Source organism: Bacillus rossius, chromosome 1, assembly GCF_032445375.1.
Source record: "Bacillus rossius redtenbacheri isolate Brsri chromosome 1, Brsri_v3, whole genome shotgun sequence".
NCBI lineage: Eukaryota > Metazoa > Arthropoda > Insecta > Phasmatodea > Bacillidae > Bacillus > Bacillus rossius.
In genome coordinates this window covers 328822524-328829675 of record NC_086330.1, presented here as the reverse complement: position 1 = coordinate 328829675, position 7152 = coordinate 328822524, and positions in this window count along the sequence as shown.

Here is a 7152-nt window from a genome sequence, read left to right as displayed (position 1 = left end):
AAATAACAGTGAGTAGTATCCACATGAAAACGTCCGAAGTTGTTTGGCCTCTGGAATCTGTAGTATCACTGGCCACTTCCACACTTGAGGGCCACCCTGCACGTTGTGACATTGGCAGCACAACTCTGTCTTGTCTTTCATGTTGGGTGCCAGATTTATGTTCTCCACGTCATTGTAGGCTGCTAGAAGTCATTCCTCCAGTTACAGTGGTAAAGAGGTTAAAGATTTTGATCTGTGCAGGAAATCATGTGGATCGAATATGCGAGGTGTGAAATATTCACACAAAATAATGTACCCTATTATCATTCATGTGTTCAGCCAGTTAATTACAGAAAATATGTATAGTAATCCCCCATGACCATCTTGAGTAAGGGGGTATGTAAATTCATTTGTTAAACTTTTCTCATAAAAAGTTGCACGAAACAATTAAAGTTCAGTATTTGAGACCACACATTTCTTAATATCCAAAGCCAGAGCACCATCTTTTAACTGGTCTCAATTTTTTTTTCTCACGCATTAACATTTGATAAGCAACACAATCAATGCAAAACTGCCAGTTGTGGATCAGGCTTTTAGCCTAATATAAGCTATAATTTTTTACAATATACCAAACTTAAAAGTAAATGATAATTAACTTTTGAAAGCTTGTGATGCCTAGTTTTGTACTCGACTGCTGCCATCTACTGTATGTCCAAAAAAGCTGAGCACTTAACTATTTCTAGTTGAAGACACATTTTTACCTCACATTCACCATATTGTAATGCCCAAACCACTGCGGAAATGGTGCTTAAACACATATGATGATTGTTAGTAAACATAACCATGGAGCTTGTCCTAAAGCACAGTCACTTTCATGAAATACAGATATTCGAAACTCTTTATACAATGCAAACCTGTTCACCCAATGTCTAACAAGCATGGCGCAAACCATGAGCTGAAAAAAAGAAGGTTTCACTTGATTACCATTGACGTCATACATCCTGCGGCGGTAAACTCAGTCCCCACCCTGTCAGCACTGGATCCCGCTGGCGGAATGAACCCCTCGCGCAGCCCGCACGGAGGAAGTTTGCGACGCCGCTGCCAAGCAGTAGACAACAGAATGCGGCCTAGGGCGGACGCTCCATCCCACGGGATTGTGCTCCACAGCGCATGTTAACAGCGACAAACGTTTATAGTGTTGCCGTCGTCCGGGGTCTCGGGCTCGAGTCCCGGTGCGGCTCCTAGCGGGAATGGCTGTTGTCGATGTAGTGTTTCCGGGTGGGCGCCAGACTAGCTCTGTTTCTAGTCGATAGGTGGGTCGTGGGATCGATTGCCCTGCGTGGCCCACTAGGATCATCGGCGGTGTTGCGTGGGATATGAGGAGTTCCCTACTTGGCGGTGGTTGGGAATTGTATGGTTAATTGATTAGGCGCTGAAGTAGTGCAAAAAATGACATGCGTCGTTTATTCATGCGACTGTGGGTTTGGTGTAATACCGCTGATTACACACCACGTCGTACAGAGGGTGACGTCACACAATACAGAAGTTACACAATTACACAAAGTTAGTTTAAAAAGTTACGTAATAAAGGCGTGGCACAAGTCTACAAAAAATGTTACGTGATGGTGCGTTGCACAATTTTACTGAATGTTACGTGGTGACGCGTTGCACAAGTTTACTAAAAAACGTTCCAGGTTGAAGGCGTCGCACAAGATTACTAAATGTTACATATTAGCGTGGCACTAGGCGGTTCTGAACCTGGTTACCCAAAAGAGGGGTGAGGGCGATTGGAGGCAGCCAATCCCGTATATCAATGTCTCGAGGCGGTGTTCGCGTCCACTGTAGTGGAGCACGGACCGCAGCTAAATTCGTTCAAGTTCCCTTACGGGGTGGTGTCAGCGCCAGGGCGACTGGTTTTAGTTCAAGTTCTGTGGTTCGGGAGGCGGCCCGTGCCGTATACTGAAACTACCCGCAGACCAAGTGTGGTGCAGGGGGTTTTAAAAGTTATGCGGCCGGATTAAGTCCTGGACAGGTACGCACGGAGAGATAAGTAAAAAGAGGTTTCGAGGAAGTGACTATAATTACCAGAAGTGAGTTCGATGCAGACAATGGATGATGTCTCTCCGTGGGACGTGCGTCCGCCCCGGTCCACGAGTCGCGCTGTACTAGCGTGATGTCATTAGAGCTGTAGCAAACGGTATGTATTCGTTACTGAGCAACGAGCATTACTCCTACGGTTACTGAGTAACGGGTGCGGCATCTAGTAACGAGTAACGAAATGTTACACACGAATGCATTTCGTTACTCGCATCTTTCGTATGTTTTACGCATGCGCGCGCTTATTCGTTACAAAGAACAATGTTTGTTTATTAATAAAAGTATAATTTGGAAATTCGTCGTCCAAGTTTTTTACTGTTTATTAAAGGTATTGTGTGTGTAGACAAAGTTTTAGATTCGAACAGAAACAACGTAAGAAAGTATTTTTTACAAATTATAAATATGTATGTTTTTGTTTTTTATTATCGCGTATTTTCACGTTTTATGTTCTTATCTTAAAAGATATATTATAATAAAGCCGCTCTAATGAGATTTAATTGTTTCTTGGTTAACAAAAGCTGTTAGCAAATATTTTTAATTGTTTATATTCGATTTATTTTTATTTACGCGACGTCATACTGTACGCGTACGAAATACGACTCGATTCGTTGCTGTTACATAACATAGCATGTGCCATGTTATGTGGTATCAGAAGTAACGAGTAACGATACGAAAGTAACGAGTACTAATTGTTATAGTAACGAATACATACGAGTACACATTTTTTCGTTACTTTTACACCTCTAGATGTCATGGAGTCCAGGCGAGGCTCGGTCAAAGGCTCGGTGCCCCTCGCGCCAGGGTTGACCTCATTACGTTATTTTCTAATGTAACACGTTAATAAGAGAATTTAAGGGCGCTAAATTCCTACATTAATTATTAAGGCTAAATTAACATTACTCATCCCTTCTACAATTTAAAGTTAGTATGTTTACGCATTATGTCCTTTAAATTATACGTCACACCAGAGACTGTTCGTCTCTCGCCGGTGGGGGGGTAATAACGAACACAAGGGTTAATAATTATGTCACAGGGGGTAATTAACTAATCTAGGCAGAAGGCCGCCAGGGGAACACTCACACACGTATCGACCCATTTATACACGTGAGTGCCCGGGCACTCCTAAGTCGCACTTTCGTTAATCAACTTTTAATTTATACGTAATATTGTTTATATTCTGTGTTTGTTTTTTTAGCAATGTGGTCGGCTGTAATGTCAGTCTGTTTATTGTGGGGCCGGGTTCTACTTTGGTTGCTGGTGGCTCGCCTGACTCGGGTGGGCCATGGCTAGGGGCGCGTTCCGTTAGCGGGGTTGAATACTGGCGGCTGCAGGTCGGGCTTTAGGGTGGCCTTCGGTCGGACGACGTCAGTGTGGGTGGTTAAGAACTATGTGAAGTGTGTGGTGGTATCAACCGAAGGTTCATCTAACACAACAAGCAACACATAATTCTCCGAGAGAAGAATTATGCTTACTGGGTAAGAACAGTGCACATGAACAGGCTTATTTGGAAACTGGTAAACCCATAAAATTGTTTTGCTGCCCGAAGTTAATAAATAATCGCTGCAAGTCCAGTGATCCACACTGGGGCCGACGACCCATGCTGGAGCCAACGACCCACGCAATCACTGGGCTCATCCCGAGTCCCGAACCCGAAACCATGGGTGATGACACCATATATAGAGACATAGCCACCCCCTAAATATTAATTATAAATCATGTTAAAATAATGCTGATATGTACATATATATGTAAAGTAATGGTAACTTGACTAGTGTTTTTACAATAGTAGTTGTTTCTCCCAGCTTGCAATTTTGCACTTGATGCCAATTATCAAAATTTTCCAAGTCTCTTATGAAAATCATATCATTGCATGTCTGCCAAGAATGTTAGAATTATAACCTAACTCTTCAATAATCCTCATGAATGATAAAATGTAGCAATTAAGTTCACAATAATGAACTGTGCAGCTGGGAGATGGTTGGTGTGTTTTTTTACCTACCATTTGACTGTGTCCATGGATAATGGCGACCAGTACGTTGAGCTGCTTTTTCTTCCTATTTTCGACCGGGAGTATGTGACTGCGATGCCAGGTTGTATTATGTTCTCATAACTCGTTGCCGCTGTCCAGGTTCTCGTGTTCGAGACCAGGCGTGTATCCTAGCTGGAAAACTGGCTCTGATTCAAATTGTGTTCCGGGAGGGCGCCAGGTTAGCTCAGCGTCTAACCAAATTTGAGTTTCGTGGGTGCGTTGCCCCTGCGTGGCCCGCTAGGACCGTCGGCGAAGTTCGTGGTTGGAGGGATCCCTAGCTGGTATCACATCACAGGCCCTATGCAGAATACACTGATTCCTAGCTGGGATAGGGAGGCTGAATACAGAAACAAATACGAACTCGAGATTTATACTGTCGATGACCCATCGCACACGAAGTGTGCGGAGTGGTCGTTTAATCAGCTGGACAATTACAGTCGCAATTACACTTACATTACACTTGCATGGCGTACGAGGAATTACCCTACAAAATTACACTTGGTTAAAAATGAGTGCTCTGACCCACTGTCACTAGTTTAAGCCTTCACGCCAGCCGAGGTTAAGGGAGAAGGCCAATCCCGAAAATTGCTAATTTGGCGGCGCCCGTATTCACCTGTGTGAACCGCGGCCCGCAGTTAAATTAGATGCAAAGCTTTACATGTAGCTGTCGTCGGTGCCTGTGCTCTCGACATTGAATTAAAGTTCATTGGCAGCGGGAGTCGACCCGTTCTGTAAGGTGAACTACCCCGCGCAATGTCTCGTGTGGACAGTTTAAAGTTAAGCGGCTGGGTTAGTTCCTACACTGTAAAAGAACCGGGGACGCACGGGGAGTTTACATAAACAAGAAAATAGGTTTTGGTTGATGACTATAATTATTATAAATACTGCTCAGTGTGGAACAAAGGATGATGGCTCCCCGTGGAACACACGTCCTCCCCGGTCCGCGAGTCGCTCGGTACTCGCGTTTTTCCTTGGCCCGAGGAAAGGTCTCAGCGTTCTCTCGCGCCAAAGTTACTAAGGTCCGTTATTCGGAATTTATTTCAATAATAATAATAAGCTGAGAGCAGCTCTAAATTCATACATGAATTATTCTTAATTAATCTGATTGGCAGATGGTCATTAATATTTACAGTTAATTAATTTGTGTAAATTAAGTTTAAATGTTCAGAGTCACACCAGAGACTATTCGTTGCTTGCTGACTGCTCCAGTGGCTAGTTATACATAAAAAACGGGGAGGTAATATTTACATTAACACAACACTATAATTAAATAAGGCTGAAGGCCGCAAAGGAGGCACTCACAAACTTATTATTACAAGTTCACACGTGAGTGACTCGGGCACTCCTGCGTCGCACATTCCTTGGGCGGGGTATTAAATTAATATTGAAGTTACTATTAAATTATGTTTGTTTGTTAATGAACTGGGGTCGAGGTGTCTAATTAATTAGACACGGCCCTTGGTTCTACCTTGGCATCGGAGGCTCGCCTGACTCGGGTGGGCCATGGTTAGGGGTGCGTTCCGTTAGCGGGACCGGATACTGGAGGGTGCAGGTCGGGCTTTAGGTGGCCTTCGGCCGGACGACGTCATCGTTATGCGGAATATCAATCAAGATTGTGACCCTGTCACTTTTAGAAATGAAGGCAGGGTGCAAAGTGTGCGATTATAAGATTAAAAGTGGCTCATGGTCCATTAAAGTCCTAAGGTAGCAGCCGCATTGAGGCTTGGCTCTAATTTAATTAGTTTAGGTGTCAGGTTGGAGGAGTTCCCCCTAACTCCTTCAGTTAGTTGGCTAACTGATGCATGTAAGTGTCATAATGTCTCTAATTATAGGCTTGTAAAGTTTTATGTCAAAATTGGCCTAAATAAACTCTGTTGGTTAAGTTGACGTCGAACCAAGTGTCTCCCCGGCTCTTTCAGGCCGTTATGCCTCGTCAGTGCCCTCTCTTGCGTTAGTAGTGCAGTGATAGTATCTTACGATGAGGGACGCACCCGCGTGCGCCCTGTACCGCCCACGAACGGCCACGTATTTTGAATCATGTTGTGTATTGTATTGTGTCATTCATTTGTATTTGTATTTTTATCTTATGTATGTAATGTTATTTCAGTGCCTATGTTAGTGTGTAGATCCGTAGCCTGGCCCGCCGCACGCTCGCGTTTCTCCCGCGCTGGCCCGCTTCCCCTTCCCCTCCTCCGCAGCCCGCAAGTAGCGGTGCACGCGGGCGGGCAGAGTGTCAGTTGCTGTCTGGCTGCAGCACGGAGCAGACCTGCTTCGCTCCGCTCCGCGAGAAGTAACACGTTACGGAGTCCGGGTCGCAGCGGGGATGAAACGTCCGTCACACGACGTGGTCGTCCAGGCTGTGACAGGTATTCCAGTAATAAATCTTGTCAACAAGGTCGCGTCTTCATTATTTTGTCATTCGGGAGTCCGGGTCGCGGCAAGGGAGAACTTTCGTCCTGCAATGTGTCGGCCAGGCTGCGATAGGGCTTCAGCGAAATAAACCCGCTCGTGGAAACGGACATCAAGTGCTTTTCTGTACTATCTCCACCAGAACCTCCAACCTCTACCATAACCTCTCCCGGTCCTACTCATTTCGGTCACGGCCACGTTGGCCTGAACTCCACTATCTCTCCGACTGGAGCTACGCGGGCAATTGGGGCGAGTTTCAGGACATTCTTCGACAGGGACCTAAGGACCTTAGGGCGAGGGGACGTCAAATTGTTGTGTTTAACTTCCAGGCAGCATGCAACAGTTCAGTCCCCCCTCTCCCAAAAAAGTATGAGCTCGACCAGTTACTCTTGGAGGCACATAATCGTGTTCAAGCGTTAAATTATACTATGGGAAAGAGGCTATTATTTTTGAAAGATTTGTGCAATGGAAGTGCATGACTTGATGTTGGCTTTTGGACATACGCCATTGCTATGCTCATGTTTGTCTGTAGAAGAAAACTACAAAAAACACAAATGACAAAAACACAAATTAAGCAAAAAATTGCTGTAGTCAGGATATAAACACCACACAATACTCCAAAACAGGAATATGGTCAG